This window comes from Eschrichtius robustus, chromosome 1 (genome assembly GCF_028021215.1).
Source record: "Eschrichtius robustus isolate mEscRob2 chromosome 1, mEscRob2.pri, whole genome shotgun sequence".
Taxonomy (NCBI): domain Eukaryota; kingdom Metazoa; phylum Chordata; class Mammalia; order Artiodactyla; family Eschrichtiidae; genus Eschrichtius; species Eschrichtius robustus.
The window spans coordinates 33,897,303-33,922,150 of NC_090824.1; the positions used below are offsets into that span (position 1 = coordinate 33,897,303).

The following is a 24,848-nucleotide window of genomic DNA, read 5'->3' on the forward strand; positions in this document are numbered from 1 at the left end:
TGAAATAAAATACAAAATTCATACAGATAGGAGAAACCATCAGACAAACCCAAACACAGACACACCTTGAGTTTTTTTTCACCAGGCTCTGAGAACTATGTGAGGTTCCTCTTATATAAACAGGAGTGTGTCGTGCCACAACTACTGAAGCCCGTGCGCCTAGAGCCCGTGCTCTGCAACAAGAGAAGCCACCACAATGAGAAGCCCGCGCACTGCAACAAAGAGTAGCTCCCACTTGCCGCAACTAGAGAAAGCCCGCGTGCAGCAACGAAGACCCAACGCAGCCAAAAACAAATATAGATAAATAAATAAATTTATTAAAAAAAACAAAGGAAAACAGGAGTGTGTGCACTGCTAGGTAGAAGGCAAGGTAGTTGATGCAGTTTCCAGAAAGAGGGGCAGAGAACAACCCACTGTACCTAATAAGGCTCTCTTCATCAGCCAAAAACAATGACTGGGTGGGAATTTTGTTCTGCTTTCAATATTCAGGCCAGCAAGGTCAGTCTGTGCACACTGGAATGATTTAAAACCTTCATAATAACATGGCTTCTCCTTATATTCAGCCAAGATTCTTCAAGCAGATTTCCTGATTCTTGCTCAGCTTTCTAATATGATGAGAACCAAGTGTCTCTTTGTTCGGTTACCATCACTAAGAGCCAATATGAGATGTATGCAGACAAGCTCCATGGGAAAACCTCACATGCCAGAGGTGAAAGGACACCGAAGCTAGCTCTCCAACTAGAGGCTGGATGGACAGCGAATGACCAAGAGCTCTCTGGGCCTTGGGAGACCTAATGGCTTGGGATATACTGTCAGAGATGAGAAGGGGTCAAGTTTCTAGGCTTGTAAGCTCTGGTTATCCATCTTAAGCTCTCCCAATAGATAAATACGTTTTATGTGGAAAAAAGAAGAAGATGAGCAGCCTGGCAAAAGAACCTAAGACAAACCAAATCTTCCACAGGACGTTCTCAGACTAAAAGGCTGAGGAATGTAGAGGGGGGATAAACTCCCCAAAGAGGGAGGAGAGGGAAAAAAATTAAAGCCATCAGTTCTGACATTTGCCAAGGAAGGAGAGTGAGAACACTCCTCAAACTGCCTATAAACCAGGTAAAAGTGACTGTTGGTTCGGACAGAGTCCACACACCCTAACAACGCCCCACCGCCAAGGCCACCACCCCTGGGCCTCCACTGAAAATTGCAGCTGCTTTCCAAAGCCCGGAAAGCAACAGGCAGAATATAGTGACAGCTGGAAGGAAGAGGATTAGGCAAGGACTTGGCATAAATAGGAGTGCAGCCAAAATGCACAAATATGAAGAGAGAGCGACAATTTTCCTGTGTGGTTTGTGTGTGTGGTATGGGGGTAGTTCAAAATAAGAGTGAGCCAAAGTTCTGGCCTTGATTGCCTGGAGGCTTTGGCAGTCTCAGCCTTTCTCATGGCAGACGGGCCAGGAAATGAAGCTTTCAGCTGTCTGCTTCAATGTTCTCCTTGCTGTCACCGTTTTCGTGTTCGGCCCCTGGCTCATTTGCATTTTCTTCTTCTTTTGGGGATTAGCGCATACGGGTAGACAAAATCCATTTTGGTTACTCAAGACTGTCATTTCCTCCCACACCTTACTTGTCAACTAAGAACGTCAAGAACATGAAATCCTGACAGAGTACAAAACAAACTATAGAATTAGATGATCTGCAAGGGGCCTTTGAGACCTTCTAATCCAGCCTGATTTCACAGATGGGGAAACTTAAGAGTAGCAAAGGGAAGTAAGGTGATCTGCTGAAATCATACTAATATTTAGAGAGTAGCAAAGTCAGGACAAATATCCAGCTCTCCCATTCCCATCCAGCCAGTGCCCTGTCCAAAAAAATCAGTGTTCCTTTAGGACTCTATCTCAGACAAAATACTACTATTCCCCCACCAAACCCTTTTTAAATGAGGACTTGATAAGAATTGCGACATATTCTCTCTCTGTTTCCTGATCAAGAATTCACACATAAGTTTGGTAAATAATTATACAAAATGTTAGGTCTTAAGGAAAAGAAAGAGACTTGGAGACTCATATAACTAACAGCACTCAGAGAAAAGACTCAACCTAAAACCAAGCAGAATGCTTTTATTTCCTTTGTTTTAGGAGACAGATCCAAAAACAGAAACAAATGGGACCTAATTAAACTTAAAAGCTTTTGCACAGCAAAGGAAACCATCAACAAAACAAAAAGAGAACCTACTGAATGGGAGAAAATATTTGCAAATGATATGACTGATAAGGGATTACTATCCAACATATATAAACAGCTCACACAACTCAACATAAAAAAAAACAAACCCATACAACCCAATTTAAAAATGGGCAGAAGACCTGAATAGACATTTTTCTGAAGAGGAAATGCAGGTGGCCAAGAGGCACATGAAAAGATGGTCAACATTGTTAATCATCAGGGAAATGCAAATCAAAACCACAGTGAGTTATCCGGCACAACTGTAAGAATGGCCATCATCAAAAAGAACACAAGGAACAAACGTTGGCAAGGATGCGGAAAAAAGGGAACCCTCGTACACTGTTGGTGGGAATGTAAATTGGTGTAGCCACTGTGGAAAACAGAATGGAAGTTTCTCAAAAAACTAAAAATAGAACTACCATATGACCCAGCAATTCCACTCCTGGGTATATATCTGAAAACAAAACAAAACAAACAAACAAACAAAAATCCCACTAATTCGAAAACATACATGCACCTCAATGTTCATAGTAGCATTATTTACAATTGCCAAGATATGGAAGCAACTTAAGTGTCCATCAAACAGATGAGTGGATAAAGAAGATGTGGTATGTATGTATGTTTGTGTGTGTGTGTGTATATATATATATATATATATATATATATATATATATATATATATGTATGTATGTATGTATATATATATATATATAATGGAATTTTTCCCTTTTTGCCAAAAGAAATAATTTCTGATATTGAGAAATATCACATTCTCAGAAAAAGGTAACCAACCTTTAAGGGCTTAAAAGATTCCTACTCTGAAAAGGAGTTTATGAGGGTGGAGAGATAGGTGGAAATATGGCCCCTTGGCATCCACAGGGGATTGGTTCCAGGACACCCCGCATAGACAGCAAAATCCTCAGACGCTCACGTCCCCTACATAAAATGCCCCAGTACAGTTGGCTCTCCGTATCCACAGGTTCCACATCCACGGATATGCAGGGCCCACTGTATATTGGTTTATACATAAGGTCATAACAAAGCAATCTCAAATTGTGGTTTCTTCCACTAAAAATTTTCTCTTCAGTACTATGGAAACCATGTTAAAATATGACATTAAAAAATGAAAACAAAAATACTTCACCTCCCTTTGCTGCATCTACTGCAAGAATGAAGCCAGTTCTCAACAATCAGACTCTCGACATTCTGGAAATGTCAACATCGCCCTGAAGGGATGCATAGTTACTGTGAAGGGCCCCAGAGGCACCCTGCGGAGGGACTTCAATCACATCAATGTAGATCTCAGTCGTCTTGGAAGGAAAAAGAAGAGGCTCTGGGTTGACATACAGTGGGGAAACAAAGGACTGGCCACGATGGGCAGTATCTATAGTTGTGTAAAGAACATGAGCAAGGGCGTTACACTGGGGGTCGTTACAAGGTGAAGTCTATGTGTGCTCACCTCCCCATCAATATCCTCATTCAGAATAGGTCTCTCATTGAACTCCAAAATGTCCTGGGTGGAAAAAACATCCACAGGGTATCTCAAGCCCAGAAAAATGAGTTAATTCTTGAAGGAAACTATATTGAACTTGTGTCAAATTCAGCTGCTTTGATTTAGCAAGTCACAATAGTTAAAAATATCAGAAAAATTGGGGGAATGATATCTATGTCTTCTAAAAAGGAATAGTTCAACAGGCTGATGAATAAGATCTAAAAGTTGTCCAGCTATGGAAACAAGATGTTGGATAATTCCTAAGACCTGTTTGTGATATTCTAAAGATGCAATAAATACCCTCTATTTTGGGGAGGCAGGTGGGGCACTGAACACTTCACTAAATAGTTAAATTAGCTAACTCTTCCTTCCTTCTATACATTTTCATTTAACAGATACTCTAGTGCTTACCCTTTACCAAGTACTATTCAATTCTGGGAATAAGGAAATTAAAGACAGTACTTCTGACATAAAGGCATGCAAAGTTAACTGGGGGAAACCAAAATGTCAATGGAATGACCAGAGTAGTACTTCCAGTAATAAAGGTTACTTAGAGAGCACATGGGAGGGGTGCCAGGCCAGCCTGGGAAGGTCCAGGAAGGCTAATTGAAGAAGGTGACACCTGAGATGAGGATAAAGAAGAATTGGCAGGTTAAAAAAATAAAAGTAATGAGTTCTACTATTCTTCATGTTTTTTTTTAAATCTAACATTGTTTCATATGAGAATTTGATCTATTACATAAAACGTTGGAAGGAAAAAAAATGACATCATTACTGTTATGTCAAAATATCAATAATATTATTTAACAAAAAGTACTAGAACACATTAAATATCAAAAGACAAAGACACACACAAAAAAAGCAAACACACAACAGTGTACATCAACTATACCTCAATTAAAAAAAAACAATAATGTTAATGTAACACCCAAACATGAGAGAACGTGGTAACTTTTCAGAGCTGTCACAGGAGCTCATCTATGCATATGTATAAACAGCACTAACTGTGGGCAAGGCATTCTGCTGGGTGCTGTAGTAGATGAGATAATGAATAAAGATGGTCTCTCTCACAGGGAATTTATCACCTCAATTTACCAGCATGTACCTTCAGGAGAGAGAAAGGTCTAGAACAGCAGTTCTCAAACCTTTCCTACCTGGGACCAATTTATACTCTTAAAAACTATTAAGGACTCACAGAGCTTTTATTTATGAGGGATATGTTGACCATATCAGAAGTTAAAACTGATGATCCCAAACTCCCATTCCTTCTTTTCCCTACCCCATCCCTCCTTGGCAACCACAAGTCTGTTATCTATATCTGTGAGTCTGTTTTTGTTTCCTAGATATGTTGATTTGCATCATATTTTGGATTCCATATATAACTGATATCATATGGTATTTGTCTTTCTCTTTCTGATTTACTTTGCTTAGTATGATAATCTCTAGTTTGGGATTAGCAGCGGCAAATTATTATATATAGTATGGATAAACAACAAGGTCCTACTGTATAGCACAGGGAACTATAGTCAATATTCTGTGACAAACCATAATGGAAAAGAATATGAAAAAGAATATATATATATGTGTATGTATAATGATTCACTTTGCTGTACAGAAGAAATTAACACAACACTGTAAATCAACTATGCTTCAATAAAATTTTAAAAAACTAAAAAAAAGAAATTAAAACTGAATAATTTTAAAGTATTTGTTGATTTGTTTAAAAGTAACACTAATAAACCTATAACTTCAAGATAAATAATGTATTTTTATGAAAAATAGTTGTATTTTCTAAAATGAAAAAATTTAGTGAGACAAGTGCCACTGTTTTACAGTCTTGCCAATCTCTTTAATGTCTGGCTTAATACATTCCAATATCTGGTTCTTCATTAATCTGGCTCTTCATTACAATATCATACTTCACATGTCCTCTAGAAAACTCCACTGTACACTTGTGAGAAAATGAGAATGAAAAAGGCAAATACTGCCTTAATATTATGATGAAAAAAGTTCACCCTCACAGATCCCTTGAAAGGATCTCTGGGGACCCTCAGGTATCTCATCACATTTTAAGAACCACTGGTCTATGGCAATAAAAGTCATATTTAAAACTGGGTAAATAAAGACTATGAGTTCAAGTTTACTCTACTTGAGGTTTTAACTAAGGGGAAATCTTGCAGTCAGAGTTCCCTATCTAGGCCACTAATTCTAAGAGTGGACTTGTTTTCTTGGAACTGAGACAACCCAGGTTGCATGAATGGGTCCACTCTCTCTGGCATTGTGAAGACTGCCTCCTCAAAGGGCTTGGGCTGGGTGGGTCTTAGCACAGTGATGGAGGTGACCATATTCCTGCTTTGCTTGAGACAGTCCAGCTTTATTCCCATTGCGCCAGAGTAATTATTAGTAGAGCTCCTTCACTCTCCAAAGTATCCAGTTTGGACGGTAAGTTATATGGTCACCTTGACAATGCCTTGCACAAGCATTCTGCTTCTTCCCACCTTGTGGACAGGTCTAAAAGAAGCCATGCTGGTTTTGGTTTACATAATAATATTCCTCTAACCTCTCTCCTAAAAAAAAAAAAAAGCCAATCATGGGAGAAAATTCCTCCCGATCTCTTGGTTTCTTTGTCTTTTCCTTTCTTAAACTGTTGACAGCAACCATTCTCAACAACTCTATACGACAGCACGTGCTGCTTGTTCTCTTGCTATGCACCTAGTTCAGTGTTTGAACTACAGGGTGTCACTTTGCCCAACTATTTCAAATTGGTTGGAATATAACCTATTGATCAAGGGCTACAAATTAACCAGACTGGGTTAACTGCTAGGCTAATAAAACACTAGGCAAAACCTAGCACACAGATTCACCCCATCACCAGAAATGGAGGCAACTCAGTAAGACAAGAGACTTCTTTGAAAAAGTATTATATCTCCCAGGCCTAATCCTGTGAGCATGGCAGGGGGTATGAAGAGGAATGGAAAAGAAGTGCCGTAAATTCTGAATAGTGAACCTTGAAAGTGACGTGGATTTGGCTTTGCATACCCGAGTGGCAGAGAAACCTCAGCAGTTATCCAGTGCTTTTAGAGAGCAGGGTAAAATTATAAGAACATTTTTATGAGTTGTGGCTGGCAAGCCCTAGCCTGTTAAAACTCTTTAAAAACCAATGCCTTGGTGGAGGTAACATTTACTGTTTACTGTAGCTCTGGTTGTTAGGGGTTACTGCTAAGGTCCCAGTTTTCCATGACATCAGCAGCATTCCAAGGGAAGTGTGTGTCAGTGACTTTCAGTAATGACTCCGTTTTCCAAATGTTCAAAGCTTCTGCCAAGCTGCCCTACACCTGCACACCAGCTGAGTTAGAGGAAAAGGAAAAGCAAGATGGATTAAGTGGGATTTTTGTCTGGGTTCCTTAATGAGACTAAAGGCTTTCTTCTTTCAGTGTTTGCTTTGGTGTAATAAATGGATGCCAGTGCCTTGAGGAGTGACATGACTCATCCTTACCTTTTCATAAACCAATCAGACTATCTCTCACAACTTCTCGCTATCTTATTCTGGACTAGCCTTTCGAGACTTTTCTTCTGCGGGAAAAGTTTAGGGCTTAGTGAGAAGATCAGCACGGCATGCCAACGCTCTGGGAGGGATTCCGAGGGAGGCATCTGCTGCTCCCCAAATTAGCAGGAAACAGAAGCAGTGAAGAGACATTACTGCGTAGCTGCTAAAAGGATCACCTGGCTTTCAACGTTTCAAACCAGACGTGTCCTCTCAAGGCAGCAGCAGACCTCATTCCAGAGTCTGTCCTCACCAAAACAAGCATCTGGTTAACTTCATGCAAGGGTGCCTACTGCCCACTCAAGAGGCTTGTGACCGGTGCTGTGGCCAATACTAATTGTGTACTTATATAAGACAGACCTTTTTTCCAAAAGGCTTGAAGCATTTTTTCGGCGTTAAACTCATCAGTGTTCATGACAACCCTCTGAGAGGCGGCAAAATATTAGTTCAGGTGTGAGAAATTGGGGGATGGGGTTGAGGAGAATTAAGTCCTCTGCCAAGAGTAAGGCAGGAGGAGATCTCCCAGAGCCCCAGCCCCACACCTTTACGCCTGTGGTAACTGGCCCCTCTCCAGGCTTGCTCCAGTCTGCCCAGGCTAACCTGCTCTTTTGTCTCCGTCAAAGGGGTTGTGGAATACAAAATTTGTTGTTAACGAGGCAAAGCTTGGAAGCTAGCAAAGGAAAACAAGAACAATTTTATGTAAAGACACAGAGGAATATCCTCTTAAGGGTTTTGGTAAGAATGATTTATGCATTCAATATCTGCTTCTATGAATGACACAAGGTAGAAGATTCAATCTTTCTGTACCTCAGTTTCCTCACCTATAAGATCTAAATATATATATATATACATATATACATACACACAGACACACACATATACACACACACATATACCGTTAAAAATACCAGAGATGTTTAGAAATTTTAATAATTAATGTTTTAAACTGCATAGAGATCTTTAAGGGGGGGGGAATCTCTGAAATGCTAAAATGTGCCCTCTTTTATAGTATATTGCACAGTTCTAGAGGAAATTCCTTTAATTACTGGTATATCTGTTCTTAGGAAATAGGAATAAATACATACGCTTTCAAGTGATTCTTAAAATAAAAGCCTCTACAATTTAAAAAAATAATCATCATCTTTATCTTTGCAGAAACAACAAGGATTTTATTTTTAAGCTGTAAGGGTGGCATCCTCTGTGGTTTAGGGTAGCCACAGATAACATAATACTCACAAAAATGGCTGTGTCTCGTAATTTCTCTTAGACTTCATTAAAAAGAATTCAAACATGAAAAAATACTAAAAGAATCATCCTCATTCAACCGTAGATTGCCTGTGAAGACTGGAAAACACAAGTTTTGGGTTCAATCCCTGGATTAAACTATAAAAGTCTGTCCAGTGTAATCTCACGTTGAGTCCTGAGCCTGTTTCCTTGAATAATTTTTAAAGAGGGAATTTTACAATTATGGCTTGTTAGCAAGAGACTGAGCTATTACCAATTAGAAAACAAGTCTTTCAATAAACTTTCTGGTTCACAGAATGAACAGTTATCTCTGAGGCTAAATTCCACAAGTCATTTTCATAAATAAGTACATATATAAATTAGGAAGAGGGGGTGTGGCATGGGGTATACCTAAAATGCTTAAATTCTAAGAAAAAAGAATTGAAAAAAAAGAAGTTTCTTTTCTTCCTGAAGATAAAAGATTTAATGAGTGACTAATTCCCCTCAGTAAAGTTCCTTTCGTAATTGCCCTATTCTAAGCCACACTAATTTTGCTAGGAGCCTTTACTGTTAAAAGATGTTGTTTTACGATGTTAAGCTACACACAAAAGCCATGTAAAAAAATGGCAAAATATGCTTCCGATTTTGTTACATTACCAACCTATACTTATCCAGAAATTCTAACTGCCAAGTGTCTTTTACCTAACACAGACTGCATTTTTCACCACCCTCCCTTCCCCATATAAAGTAACGTCATTAAGAGTGGAAAACTGGGAATAAAAACCTGAGCCCTGGAAAAAAATACTAAATGGGAATCTGCCTCCAGCTCTGCAAATTTTCAAACCTGTCCTGGCCTCTCGGGCCTGGAAGCTAGACTTCTGTGCCCAGAATATGGCTGGATGAGGAAGGCAGTCTCAAATCACACCCTGAGGGCTAGGAACAGAACACACACTCCATACAGACCTCTAAAGAGGTTCAGGGGCTTGTGTGACAGAGGAGCCTTTTTTAATTGGCCCTTGGTGATGTCATGCCCATGTCTCCAGGGCCCAGGAAATGCACCATGACTAATGGAGCGCCTCATTTGTGAATACACATTCCATCTCAGAGGAGCAGCAGCAGGCAGAGTTTCAAGGGAACGAAGACCCAGTTAGAGAATGCCAGTCAGCCGCGCACAGAGGGCCTTCAGTTGTCCTGAAATAGACTGCTCTTGTTCACCGCCTCGGAAAACCCTACAACTACCTGTATCCCTGTGGCCTGTGTAGGATAGTAGCCCTAAAACTGGGTTGTTTTGTCGTTTCTTTTTTTTGGCTGTGTTGGGTCTTCATTGCTGCATGCAGGCTTTCTCTAGTTGTGGCGAGCGGGGGCTACTCTTGGTTGCGGTGCGCGGGCTTCTCATTGCAGTGGCTTCTCTTGTTGCGGAACACGGGCTCTAGGCGCATGGGCTTCAGTAGCTGTGGCTCGCGGGCTCTAGAGCACAGGCTCAGTAGTTGTGGCACACGGGCTTAGTTGCTCTGTGGCATGTGGTATCTTCCCGGACCAGGGCTTGAACCCGTGTCCCCTGCACTGGCAGGCAGATTCTTAACCACTGCATCACCAGGGAAGTCCTTAGGGTTGTTTTGTCTTTTAAGTTACTCTCTTTAGGGAAAGAAAAATGGTCACTGTAATAGGGCACACACCCTTCCAGATTTCTTTCAGCAAACCTTCTGTGTAAAGGACAAGATGATACAAATGGCCATATGGTCTCTGTTGAAACACTCATTTCTGCCCTTGCAGTGCAAAAACAGCCACAGACAATACATAAATGAATAAACATGGCTGGGTTGCAATAACACGTGATTTACAAAAATAGGCAGCAGGCTGATTTGGCTCACTGGCCATGGTCTGCTGACCTCTGTATTAAAGAGTGGACCACTCCTTCCTCTGCCACATACTCGGACCAAAGTACTCTCAAATAAGGGTGCAGTTACAGGAAAGGATGTGAAGGAGTTTCCACAATATACCTGTGATAGCTACCCTATCTAGAACCTAAAGACAGTTTACAGAGAGGCAACCTAGCCCGTGGTTTCAGAACGTAGGCTCTGCAGTCAAATGACTAGGTTACAAATTCTGACTTTGCTCCTTCTGCATTTAAAGCCTTGGACAAGGTACATTATTCCTATGAGCCTTGGTTTCTTCATCTGCAAAATTGGGTTCCAAACTGTTCCTATTCAATAGGGTTAATACGAAACTTCAATGAGATAATAAGTGAATAAAGCTTAGCCTAGTGCCTAGGATATTGGAGTGCCCAATAATTACCTGCCACTATTGCTAGGTTTTTTCTAAGTAACCATAATTACTACTCTTGACTGCAGTAGGCCAAAGTGAAGAGGCAGATTACCACAAATGCTAGTACACGGTGAACTTCTTTCCAATTCCATTAACATCTATTAATGCTATCATCATCTTTAGTAGCTGCATAGAATTTCACAGGGAATGAATGCACCATAGCTGAACCAAATGCCAATTGTTCAACATCCGTTTACTGTCTTTTTGCCATTATAAACAACAGTATGATGAACATCTTTAAACATGCACCTGTGAACACTTCTTCAAATTCTGATCCTTGGGGCAAAAGGGTTTGCACGTTTTAAAGAACTTGAAATTATTCTGCAAATTGGCCCTCCAGAAGAGTTATAATAATTCCTATTTCCAACAGCACTGAAAGAGAGGATCTGTTTCCTAAGATTCTTGACAATACAACTACTTTGTTTCACCACTAAGACCCAGAGAGTTTAAATGAAAAAACTAAGAAAAAACTAAGACCCAGACAGGTTAAATGACTTGCTCAATTTTAATGAAGAATGCTTAATGTTTCCTTTGGCCTATAACTTTATAAAGCATTTCATAATTATTCTGATAATACCTAATCTTTCCAGAATCCATATAATTAATTATTATTATTAATAATGCCATTTTATGGTTGAGAGAGCTGGAGCCCAGAAGTTGACTTAAGTAGCCAAAGTTCTCCAGATAAGGCAAAGGATACAAAAGAACATGATCAAAATAGAAATGAACTTCATCCTATTATCAGGTCACTATTACCAGGCTCACTATAACATCTCAGGCAAAATTTAATTTTCAATCAGGAAACTATTCACGGGAACTAATTTAATTTTCCGTTCTTGTGGCAAATAGCTAATCCAGAGACATTTTTTTCTTTGCTGTTAAATTAAATAAGCCTATAAAACCAAATGTCCTTTTCTCAGAAGAAAAACTTAAAACCTCTGAGCTTTTGACAAGACGGTCACAGATCTAGGCATTCGTTAAGGCTATTTTCTTCACTCTACCTATTACCTTGCTTTTTTTCTTCTTAACACTTACCACAATTTGAGATATATTAGTTACTTGTCTGTAACCACTAAGTTCCATTAAAACAGACACTTGCTTACTAGTCTCAGTCTTGTTTATTATCTTTTCAGTACCTAGAATACTACGTGGGGCAAAGCAAGTAATTGACAAAGATTTACTGGATGTATAAATCCTCCCAGGTGCCATCTATGTATCTCCCTGGCTGTACAACCTACAAGGTAGGCAGGCAGGCTTTGGCATTATATATTAATAAGAGTTGTCATTCCCTATTTACAACACTGCAAAAAACAAACAAACAAAAACACCAAAAAACAAAAAAACAGCTTCCTAATGGAGAAGAGCAGCCTGTCTCTCACCTGCAGAGTTTGTAGCCAGTTATATCCCAATCCAACCCCCATTATCAGTGGCACCATGCCACATGCCATCATACCACGATCTCCCACCTTACCCTTTCACCTAGGAGACGCTGCTACTGTTAGCCCGTGCAAGTGTGGGCACTTGTTTTATTTATTTGGTTGGTTTGTCTTCAAAAGAGCCTCCTTGGTGGGTCACTAATTAGAAAGAAGTTCTAAAAAACAAATGCACCACCTGTTGACTGTTTTATTGAAAGATGTACTGAATGTCATAGTTGGCGACCCAACATCCATTCTGTCTAAAATGACTGATCTAGCTCTATGTGGCCCAATATGGCATCCACTAGCCATATATGGTTGAATTTAAATTAATTAAATTTAAATATTCAGTTCCTCATTGGCACTAGCCACATTTTCATTGCTCAAAAACTGCCATATGTGGTTAGTGGCAACTGTACTGGACAGCACAAATATAGAGTATTTCCATCACTACAGAAAGTTCTGTTGGACAGCATGGAGTCTAGTCAAACATGGTAATGACATTCTCCTTGCCTGAAACTGATTTTAAAGTGGGCACGCAAGGGGGCGCCTTCAAGATGGCAGAGGAGTAAGGCATGGAGATCACCTTCCTCCCCACAAATACATCAAAACTACATCTACATGTGGAACAACTCCTACAGAACACCTACTGAATGCTGGCAGAAGACCTCAGACTTCCCAAAAGGCAGGAAACTCCCTACGTACCTGGGCAGGGCAAAAGTAAAAAGGAAAAACAGAGACAAAAGATAGGGACGGGACCTGCACCAGTGGGAGGGAGCAGTGAAGGAGGAAAAGTTTCCAGACACTAGGAAGCCCCTTCACTGGCGGAGACGGCGGGGTGGCGGGGGGGAAGCTTTGGAGCCATGGAGGAGAGCGCAGCAACAGGGGTGCAGAGGGCAAAGCGGAGAGATTCCTGCAAGGAGGATCAGTGCCGACCAGCACTCACTAGCCTGAGAGGCTTGTCTGCTCACCCGCCAGGGCGGGTTGGGGCTGGGAGCTGGGAGCTGAGGCTCTGGCTTCGGAGGTCAGACCCCAGGGAGAGGACTGGGGCTGGATGCATGAACACAGCCTGAAGGGGGCTAGTGCGCCACAGCTAGCCGGGAGGGGGTCCGGGAAAAAGTCTGGACCTGCCTAAGAGGCAAGAGACCATTGTTGCGGGGTGCATGAGGACAGGGGATTCAGAACACTGCCTAAACGAGCTCCAGAGATGGGCGCAAGCCGCGGCTACCAGTGCAGACCCCAGAGACAGGCATGAAATACTAAGTCTGCTGCTGCAGCCACCAAGAAGCCTGTGTGCAAGCACAGGTCACTATCCACACCTCCCCTCCCAGGAGCCTGTGCAGCATGCCACTCCCAGGGTCCTGTGACCCAGGGACAGCTCCCCTGGAGAATACACAGCGCCTCAGACTGTTACAACAACACGCCAGACTCTGCCGCCACAGGCACGCCTCGCATTCCGTATTCCTCCCTCCCCTCTGCCTGAGTGAGCCAGAGCCCCCAAATCAGCTGCTCCTTTAACTCCCTCCTGTATGGGCGGGAACAGATGCCGTCAGGTGACCTACATGCAGAGGCGGGGCCAAATCAAAGCTGAACCCCGGGAGCTGTGCAAACAAAGAAGAGAAAGGGAAATCTCTCCCAGCAGCCTCAGGAGCAGCGGATTAAATCTCCACAATCAGCTTGAGGTACCCTGCATCTGTGGAATACCTGAATAGACAACGAATCATCCCAAAATTGAGGTGGTGGACTTTGGGAGCAACTGTAGACTTGGGGTTTGCTTTCTGCATCTAATTAGTTTCTGGTTTTATGTTTATCTTAGTTTAGTATTTAGAATTTATTATAATTGGAAGATTTGTTTATTGATGTGGTTGCTCTCTGCCTTTTTAAATTTTTTATATATATATATATTTTTTTTCTTTCTTCCTTTTTCTCTTTTTGTGAATGTGTATGTGTATGCTTCTTTGTATGATTTTGTCTGTATAGCTTTGCTTTTGCCATTTGTCCTAGGGTTCTGACTGTCCATTGTTTGTGTTTTTTGTTTTCTTTTTTTTTTTTAGTATAGTTTTTAGCGCTTGTCATCATTGGAGTATTTGTTTTTTGGTTTCGTTGCTCTCTTCTTTCTTTTTTTTAATTATATTTTATTTTTTTATTTTTAGCAATTTTTTTCTATTTTAATAACTTTATTTTATTTTACTTATCTTTCTCTCTTTCTCTTTCTTTCTTTCTTTCTCTCCCTTTTCTTCTGAGCCGTGGCTGACAGGATCTTGGTGCTCTGGCCGGGTGTCCAGCCTGAGCCTCTGAAGTGGGAGACCGAGTTCAGGACACTGCTCCACCGGATACCTCCTGGCCCCATGTAATATCAAACAGCGAAAGCTCTCCCTGAGATCTCCATCTGAATGCTAAGACCCAGCTCCACTCAACGACCAGCAAGCTACAGTGCTGTGCACCCTGTGCCAAACAACTAGCAAGACAGGAACACAAACCCACCCATTAGCAGAGAGGCTGCCTAAAATCATAGTAAGGTCAAAAACACCCCAAAACACACCACCGGACGCGGTCCTGCCCACCAGAAAGACAAGATCCAGCCTCATCCTCCAGAACACAGGCACTAGTCCCCTCCACCAGGAAGACTACACAATCCACTGAACCAACCTTACCCACTGGGAGCAGACACCAAGAACAGTGGGAACTATGAACCTGCAGCCTGCAAAAAGGAGACCCCAAACACAGTAGGTTAAGCAAAATGAGAAGACAGAGAAATACACAGCAGATAAAGGACCAAGGTAAAAACCCACCAGACCAAACAAATGAAGAGGAAATAGGCAGTCTACCTGAAAAAGAATTCAGAGTAACGATAGTAAAGATGATCCAAAATCTTAGAAATAGACTGGAGAAAATACAAGAAACATTTAACAAGGACCTAGAAGAACTAAAGAGCAAACAAACAATGATGACCAACATAACAAATGAAAGTTAAAATTCTCTACAAGGAATCAATGGCAGAATAACTGAGGCAGAAGAACGGATAAGTGACCTGGGAGATAAAATAGTGGAAATAACTACTGCAGAGCAGAATAAAGAAAAAAGAATGAAAAGAATTGAGGACAGTCTCAGAGACCTCTGGGACAACATTAAACACACCAACATTCGAATTATAGGGGTCCCAGAAGAACAAGAGAAAAAGAAAGGGACAGAGAAAATATTTGAAGAGATTATAGTCGAAAACTTCCCTAATATGGGTAAGGAAATAATCAATCAAGTCCAGGAAGCAGAGACACTCCGATACAGGATAAATCGAAGGAGAAACACACAAAGACACATATTAATCAAACTATCAAAAATTAAATACAAGAAAAAATATTAAAAGCAGCAAGGGTGTGTGAAAAAATTAAAAAAAAAAAAATAAAAAATAAAAGCAGCAAGGGAAAGGCAAAAATTAACATACAAGGGAATCCCCATAAGGTTTACAGCTGATCTTTCAGCAGAAACTCTGCAAGCCAGAAGGGAGTGGCAGGACATATTTAAAGTGATGAAAGGGAAAAACCTACAACCAAGATTACTCTACCCAGCAAAGATCTCATTCATATTTGATGGAGAAATTAAAATCTTTACAGGTAAGCAAAAGCTAAGAGAATTCAGCAACACCAAACCAGCTTTACAACAAATGCTAAAGGAATTTCTGTAGGCAGGAAACACAAGAGAAGGAAAAGGCTTACAAGAACAAACCCAAAACAGTTAAGAAAATGGTAATAGGAACATACATATTGATAACTACCTTAAAGGTAAATGGACTAAATGCTCCAACCAAAAGACACAGACTGGCTGAATGGATACAAAAACAAGACCCATACATATGCTGTCTACAAGAGATCCACTTCAGACCTAGGGACACACACAGACTGAAAGTGAGGGGATGGAAAAAGATATTCCATGCAAATGGAAATCAAAAGAAAGCTGAAGCAGAAATTCTCATATCAGACAAAATAGACTTTAAAATAAAGACTATTACAAGAGACAAAGAAGGACACTACACAGTGATCAAGGGATCAATCCAAGAAGAAGATATAACAATTCTAAATATCTATGCACTCAACATCGGAGCACCTCAATACATAAGGCAAATGCTAACAGCCATAAAAGGGGAAATCAACAGTAACGCAACCATAGTAGGGGACTTTAACACCCCACTTTCACCAATGGAGAGATCATCCAAAATGAAAATAAATAAGGAAACACAAGCTTTAAATGATACATTAAACAAGATGGACTTAACTGATATTTATAGGACATTCCATCCAAAAACAGCAGATTGCACTTTCTTCTCAAGTGCTCATGGAACATTCTCCAGGATAGATCATATCTTGGGTCACAAATCAAGCCTTGGTAAATTTAAGAAAATTGAAATCATATCAAGTATCTTTTCCGACCACAATGTTATGAGACTACATATCAATTACAGGAAAAAATCTGTAAAAAAATACAAACACATGGAGGCTAAACAATACACTATTAAATAACCAAGAGATCACTGAAGAAATCAAAGAGGAGAGCAAAAAATACCTAGATATAAATGACAATGAAAACACGACAACCTAACACCTATGGGACGCAGCAAAAGCAGTTCTAAGATGGAAGTTTATAGCAATACAATCCTACATCAAGAAGCAAGAAACATCTCAAATAAACAACCTAACCTTACACCTAAAGCAATTAGAGAAAGAAGAACAAAAAATCCCCAAAGTTAGCAGAAGGAAAGAAATCAAAAAGATCAGATCAGAAATAAATGAAAAAGAAATGATGGAAACAATAGCAAAGATCAATAAAACTAAAAGCTAGTTCTTTGAGAAGATAAACAAAATTGATAAACCATTAGCCAGACTCATCAAGAAAAAAAGAGAGAAGACTCAAATCAACAGAATTAGAAATGAAAAAGGAGAGGTAACAACTGAAACTGCAGAAAGACAAAGGATCATGAGAGATTACTACAAGCAACTATACGCCAATAAAATGGACAACCTGGAAGAAATGGACAAATTCTTAGAAAAGCACAACCTTCCGAGACTGAACCAGGAAGAAATAGAAAATATGAACAGACCAATCACAAGCACTGAAATTGAGACTGTGATTAAAAATCTTCCAAGAAACAAAAGTCCAGGACCAGATGGCTTCACAGGCGAATTCTGTCAAGCATTTAGAGAAGAGCTAACACCTATCCTTCTCAAACTCTTCCAAAATATAGCAGAGGGAGGAACACTCTCAAACTCATTCTACGAGGCCACCATCACCCTGATACCAAAACTAGACAAAGATGTCAGAAAGAAAGAAAAACACAGGCCAATATCACTGATGAACATAGATGCAAAAATCCTCAACAAAATACTAGCAAACAGAATCCAACAGCACATGCAAAGGATCATACACCATGATCAAGTGGGGTTTATCCCAGGAATGCAAGGATTCTTCAATATACGCAAATCAATCAATGTGATACACCATATAAACAAACTGAAGGAGAAAAACCATATGATCATCTCAATAGATGCAGAAAAAGCTTTCGACAAAATTCAACACCGATTTATGACAAAAACCCTCCAGAAAGCAGTCATAGAGGAAACTTACCTCAACACAATAAAAGCCATATATGACAAACCCACAGCCAATATCGTTCTCAATGGTGAAAAACTGAAACCGTTTCCACTAAGATGAGGAACAAGACAAGGTTGCCCACTCTCACCACTATTATTCAACATAGTTTTGGAAGTTTTAGCCACAGCAATCAGAGAAGAAAAAGAAATAAAAGGAATCCAAATCAGAAAAGCAGAAGTAAAACTGTCAGTGTTTGCAGATGACATGACACTATACATAGACAATCCTAAAGATGCTACCAGAAAACTACTAGAGCTAATCAATGAACTTGGTAAAGTTGCAGGATACAAAATTAATGCACAGAAATCTCTTGCATTCCTGTACACTAATGATGAACAATCTGAAAGAGAAATTAAGGAAATGCTCCTATTTACCATTGCATCAAAAAGTATAAAATACCTAGGAATAAACCTACCTAAGGAGACAAAAGACCTGCATGCAGAAAACTATAAGACACTGATGAAAGAAATTAAAGATGATACCAACAGATGGAGAGATATACCATGTTCTTGGATTGGAAGAATCAATATTGTGAAAATTACTCTACTACCCAAAGCAATCTACAGACTCAATGCAATCCCTATCAAACTGCCAATGGCATTTTTCACAGAACTAGAACAAAAAAATTTCACAATTTGTATGGAAACACAAAAGACCCCGAATAGCCGAAGCAATCTTGAGAAGGAAAAACGGAGCTGGAGGAATCAGGCTGCTGGACTTCAGACTATACTACAAAGCTACAGTAATCAAGACAGTATGGTACTGGCACAAAAACAGAAATATAAATCAATGGAACAGGATAGAAAGCCCAGAGATAAACCCACACACATATGGTCACCTTATATTTGATAAAGGAGGCAAGACTACACAATGGAGAAAAGACAGCCTCTTCAATAAGTGGTGCTGGGAAAACTGGAGAGCTGCATGTAAAAGAATGAAATTAGAACACTCCCTAACACCATACACAAAAATAAACTCAAAATGGATTTGAGACCTAAATGTAAGGCCAGACACTATAAAACCCTCAGAGCAAAACATAGGCAGAACACTCTATGACATAAATCACAGCAAGATCCTTTTTGACCCACCTCCTTGAGAAATGGAAATAAAACAAAAATAAACATATGGGACCTAATGAAACTTCAAAGCTTTTGCACAGCAAAGGAAACCATAAACAAGATGAAAAGACAACCCTCAGAATGGGAGAAAATATTTGCAAATGAAGCTACTGACAAAGGATTAATCTCCAAAATTACAAGCAGGTCATGCAGCTCAATAACAAAAAAACAAACAACCCAATCCAAAAATGGGCAGAAGACCTAAATAGACATTTCTCCAAAGAAGACATACAGATGGCCAAGAAGCACATGAAAAGTTGCTCAACATCACTAATCATTAGAGAAATGCAAATCAAAACTACAATGAGGTATCACCTCACACCGGTCAGAATGGCCATCATCAAAAAATCTACAAACAAAAAATGCTGGAGAGGGTGTGGAGAAAAGGGAACCCTCTTGCACTGTTGGTGGGAATGTAAATTGATAGAGCCGCTATGGAGAACAGTATGGAGGTTCCTCAAAAAACTAAAAATAGAACTACCATATGACTCAGCAATCCCACTACTGGGCATATACCCTGAGAAAACCATAATTCAAAAAGAGTCATGTACCACAATGTTCATTGCAGCTCTATTTACAATAGCCAGGACATAGAAGCAACTTAAGTGTCCATCGACAGATGAATGGATAAAGAAGATGTGGCACATATATACAATGGAATATTACTCAGCCATAAAAAGAAATGAAATTGAGTTGTTTGTAGTGAGGTGGATGGACTTAAGAGACTGTCATGCAGAGTGAAGTAAGTCAAAAGAGAAAAATAAATACCGCATGCTAACATATATATATGGAATCTAAAAAAAAATAAAATAAAATAAAAATGGGGCAGGGCAGCAATAAAGATGCAGACATACAGAATGGACTTGAGGACATGGGGAGGGGGAAGGGTAAGCTGGGACGAAGTGCGAGAGTGGCATGGACATATATACACTACCAACTGTAGCCGCATAGCACAGGGAGATCAGCTCGGTGCTTGCATCCACCTAGAGGGGTGGGATAGGGAGGGTGGGAGGGAGACACAAGAGGGAGGAGATATGGGGATGTATGTATATGTATAGCTGATTCACTTTGTTATACAGCAGAAACTAACACACCATTGTAAAGAAATTATACCCCAATAAAGATGTTAAAAAAAAAAAATGGTCACGTAACAGAATTCTGGTCAGTAAAACATATGGGAAAGTCTGTCAAGTGGCTTTTCTGAAAGGTTTCCTTATTCCTAAAAAAAGTTGCACAAGGGAGGGTCTCTGCTGTCTTTGGATACTGTTGCTTTAGATTGTGATAGAAATGCTACAGCCGCTTTGTGAACATGAGGAGAGCTAGTCTGAGACCAAAGCCTCCCCACTAAATGGCAGAGTAGAGTAATGGATGGAATATGAGTTCTTAATGAAATCAGTGAGTCGCTGAATTGTTACCAAGTCTGTATTCTCATCATGTGAAATGACAAGATGGTAAATTTCCTTTTGTTAAATCACTTGGAGTTGAAGTTATGTAACTTATAGACAAATACAACCTAATAAAGAGTTTTATTTATATTTTTGTATTACTTTCTAATAAAAAAAGTTCTAATCAGTCAATGACTATTACAAATCTACAAGAACTCTCCACTTTGATGTAGGTTCCAAAGTTCAACTATAACAATGCTAAAGAATATCGTCTCTCACAGATGTGAGCATATTAGTTTCTTTCTCCCTCTGTTCTTAATTCTATTTATCCTATCACTTTGTTATCCTATTGAATAACAAAGAATTTAACTCAAAATTAAAATCTCAACTCAGAATGTTTCTTAACCAATTTTGATTTTTTAACTAACACATTTTAGATGCTATTTTAGAATTTTCTCTATGTTTGAGCAATTTACATTTAAGCCAGACTACAAATAGGTCAGCCAGTTTACAGATTGGAAAAGTGTCTCATTTATACCATAAAACTAACATGGAATCACAGTTATTATAAATTACACAAGATGAAGTTTTTTAAAAACATGGCCTATGCAAAAGGTATTTGATTAACCGGTTAATTCAAATGGCTGGGCTTCATTTTATAGAATAAGGTGAATGGGAGCCTTTGAGGTCTCATATTTAGAATCCTCAATCACTTTTAAGATATCTTAAGTCTCTGACAAAAATTTCCTTAATTGGCAAGAAAGTAACTAAATATGAGGATTATCCTCCTCATGACATATTTTCATGTGTATGCTTGTATTACTCGTTTGGCTTGGTTTTCATTTTAATGGAATGCAACCACTTCCAAAGCATTAAAATCATTCACTGAAATTTGGACACACTATTCTGGATGAGTAAGAAAGATTCTGTAACAAGAAATGGGAAATAAGGATGTTTAATTGAATCAGTGAAACACTGACGGGCAACACAAGTCTACAATAAGAACGAAAATGTAAACTCCATGAGGGCAGCACCTATATGTCTATCCTGTTCCCCATTATAACCCTGATGTATTGGTAGGTGATGCAGTATTTTAGACTGAACAAATGGACTGCCCAAAGGAAAACCCAAAGGACAAACATGTATAAGCAAAGCAATATGGAATGTGGCTGCACTTCCTGGTGTGTTTGGAATTATGTGGAGAGGAAAATAGTAGTAATGTGAGGTGTCTTTATTTGCAAAGTCAGTGGTACAAGTAGAATCACGTGTCCTCTTTCCAGTCTGTAATATCTTGCTGAAATTCAAAATGAAACTACCTCCATAAAGAAGCTGAATTTTCTTTTTCTTCATTAATTAAAATACCACTAAAGAGAAAAAAATAGGTTTTAGAATAGAGTCAAACACACAGGCATTCCACTACATTTGAACACCGTATGCTAAATGATTTTACTTGTTTTAAATTTAACCATGTCTCAGCAGAAAAAGGAGAAGGTGGAGCAGGTAATTTGGCAATTTAAAATTCTTTAGATCAATCACAAAAACGAAAAATCTATTCCTTCATTATTTAAAATAGAATCATCTTCAACAAAATTTAAAACTTTTTCTCTGCAAAAGACCATGTTAAGAGGATGAAAGAACAATTTACAGCCTGGTAGAAAATATTTGTAAACCACATATCTAACAAAGGACTTGTATCCAGACTATGAAGAGAATTCTCAAAATTCAACATTAAAAAAACAAGCAATTCAATTAGAAAATAAGGAAAAAATATGTGCACAGACATTCCAGCAAAGAAGATACACAAACGGCAAGTAAGCACATAAAAAGATGTTCAGTATCATTAGTCACTAGAAAAATATAAATTTAAACCACAATGAAATTAACTATACACCTATCAAAATGGATAAAATAAAAATTTGTGATAACACCAATTGCTGAACAGTACACGAAGAAACTAGAAGACTCAAACTTTGCTGGGGGGAATGTAAAATGGAATAGCAACTCTGGGAATAGTTTGACTGTTCCTTTTAAAACTAAAAACAGATTTAACAAACAACCCAGATACGCACTCTTAGACATATATCTTAGAGAAATGAAAACAATTTCATTTGGAAACTTGTACATGAATGTTCATAGCAGCTTTATTCATAATAGCCTCCAAATGGAAACTATCCAAATGTCCTTAAAAGGGTGAATAGTTAAACAAACTATGGTACATCCATACCATAGAATAATACTCAGCAATAACAAGGTATGAATTATATATCCACACAACAACGTGGACGAACCTTAAGGAAATTATGCTGAGTGAAAAAAGTCCATCTCAAAAGGACACATACAGCATGATTCCATTTATATAACATTTGTGAAATAACATAATTATAGATGTGGAGAACAGGTTAGTGGTTGCCAGAGGTTACGGACTGGGGGATGGTATGGGTGTGGCTATGGAGATACTTGTGGTAATGGTACAGTTAGATATTTTGATGGCGGTTAAACAAAGCTACACATGTGATTAAACTGCAGAATTACATACATACACACACAGACAAATGAGTGCATATATAACAACTGGTGAAAAGTAACTTCAATGGATTTTACCAATGCAAGTTTCCTGGTTTTGGTATTGTACTAGAGTCACACAAGATATTAACATTAGGGGAGGCTGGGTGAAGGGCACAGGAGACTTCCCTGGACATTTCGTTGCACTTTCCTGTGAATCTATAATTATTTCAAAATAAAAAGTTTTTTCAAATCATCTTAAAACAAATAATTCAGAAGGCAGACAGCAGAAGCAAGAAGAACCACAATCCTGCAGCCTGTGGAACAAAAACCACATTCACAGAAAGATAGACAAGATGAAAAGGCAGAGGGCTATGTACCAGATGAAGGAACAAGATAACACCCCAGAAAAACAACTAAATGAAGTGGAGATAGGCAACCTTCCAGAAAAAGAATTCAGAATAACGATACTGAAGATGATCCAGGACCTCGGAAAAAGAATGGAGGCAAAGATCGAGAAGATGCAAGAAATGTTTAACAAAGACCTAGAAGAATTGAAGAACAAACAAACAGAGATGAACAATACAATAACTGAAATGAAAACTACACTAGAAGGAATCAATAGCAGAATAACTGAGGCAGAAGAACGGATTAAGTGACCTGGAAGACAGAATGGTGGAATTCACTGCTGCAGAACAGAATAAAGAAAAAAGAATGAAAAGAAATGAAGACAGCCTGAGACCTCTGGGACAACATTAAACGCAACAACATTTGCATTATAGGGGTCCCAGAAGGAGAAGAGAGACAGAAAGGACCAGAGAAAATATTTGAAGAGATTATAGTTGAAAATTTCCCTAACATGGGAAAGGAAAGAGCCACCCAAGTCCAGGAAGCGCAGAGAGTGCCATACAGGATAAACCCAAGGAGAAACACGCCGAGACACATAGTAATCAAATTGGCAAAAATTAAAGACAAAGACAAATTATTGAAAGCAGCAAGGGAAAAATGACAAATAACATACAAGGGAACGCCCATAAGGTTAACAGCTGATTTTTCAGCAGAAACTCTACAAGCCAGAAGGAAGTGGCAGGATACACTTAAAGTGACGAAAGGGAAGAACCGACAACCAAGATTACTCTACCCGGCAAGGATCTCATTCAGATTCGATGGAGAAATCAAAAGCTTTACAGACAAGCAAAAGCTAAGAGAATTCAGCACCACCAAACCAGCTCTGAAACAAATGTTAAAGCAACTTCTCTAAGTGGGAAACAGAAGAGAAGAAAAGAACCTACAAAAACAAACCCAAAACAATTAAGAAAATGGTCATAGGAACATACATATCAATAATTACCTTAAACGTGAATGGATTAAATGCTCCAACCAGAAGACACAGGCTTGCTGAATGGATACAAAAACAAGACCCATATATATGCTGTTTACAAGAGACCCACTTCAGACCTAGCGACACATACAGACTGAAAGTGAGGGGATGGAGAAAGATATTCCATGCAAATGGAAATCAAAAGAAAGCTGGAGTAGCAATACTCATAACAGATAAAATAGAATTTAAAATAAAGAATGTTGCAAGAGACAAGGAAAGACACTACATAATGATCAAGGGATCAATCCAAGAAGAAGATATAACAATTGTAAATATTTATGCACCCGACATAGGAGCACCTCAATACATAAGGCAACTGCTAACAGCTATAAAAGAGGAAATCGACAGTAACACAGTAATAGTGGGGGACTTTAACACCTCACTTACACCAATGGACAGATCATCCAAAATGAAAATAAATAAGGAAACAGAAGCTTTAAATGACACAATAGACCAGATAGATTTAATTGATATTTATAGGACATTCCATCCAAAAACAGCAGATTACACTTTCTTCTCAAGTGCACATGGAACATTCTCCAGGATAGATCACATCTTGGGTCACAAATCAAGCCTCAGTAAATTTAACAAAATTGAAATCACAT

The 24,848-nt window shown here is 39.1% G+C and overlaps 1 protein-coding gene and 1 pseudogene across 4 annotated transcripts in view; one reads left to right on the forward strand and one right to left on the reverse strand.

The window, feature by feature from the left end:
* Positions 1-24,848, reverse strand: part of RAD51B (RAD51 paralog B) — a 701,477-nt gene that overhangs the window by 403,336 nt on the left and 273,293 nt on the right. The gene's annotated exons all lie outside the window — the stretch shown is intronic.
* On the forward strand, positions 3,385-3,921 carry LOC137764706 (large ribosomal subunit protein uL6-like; annotated as a pseudogene).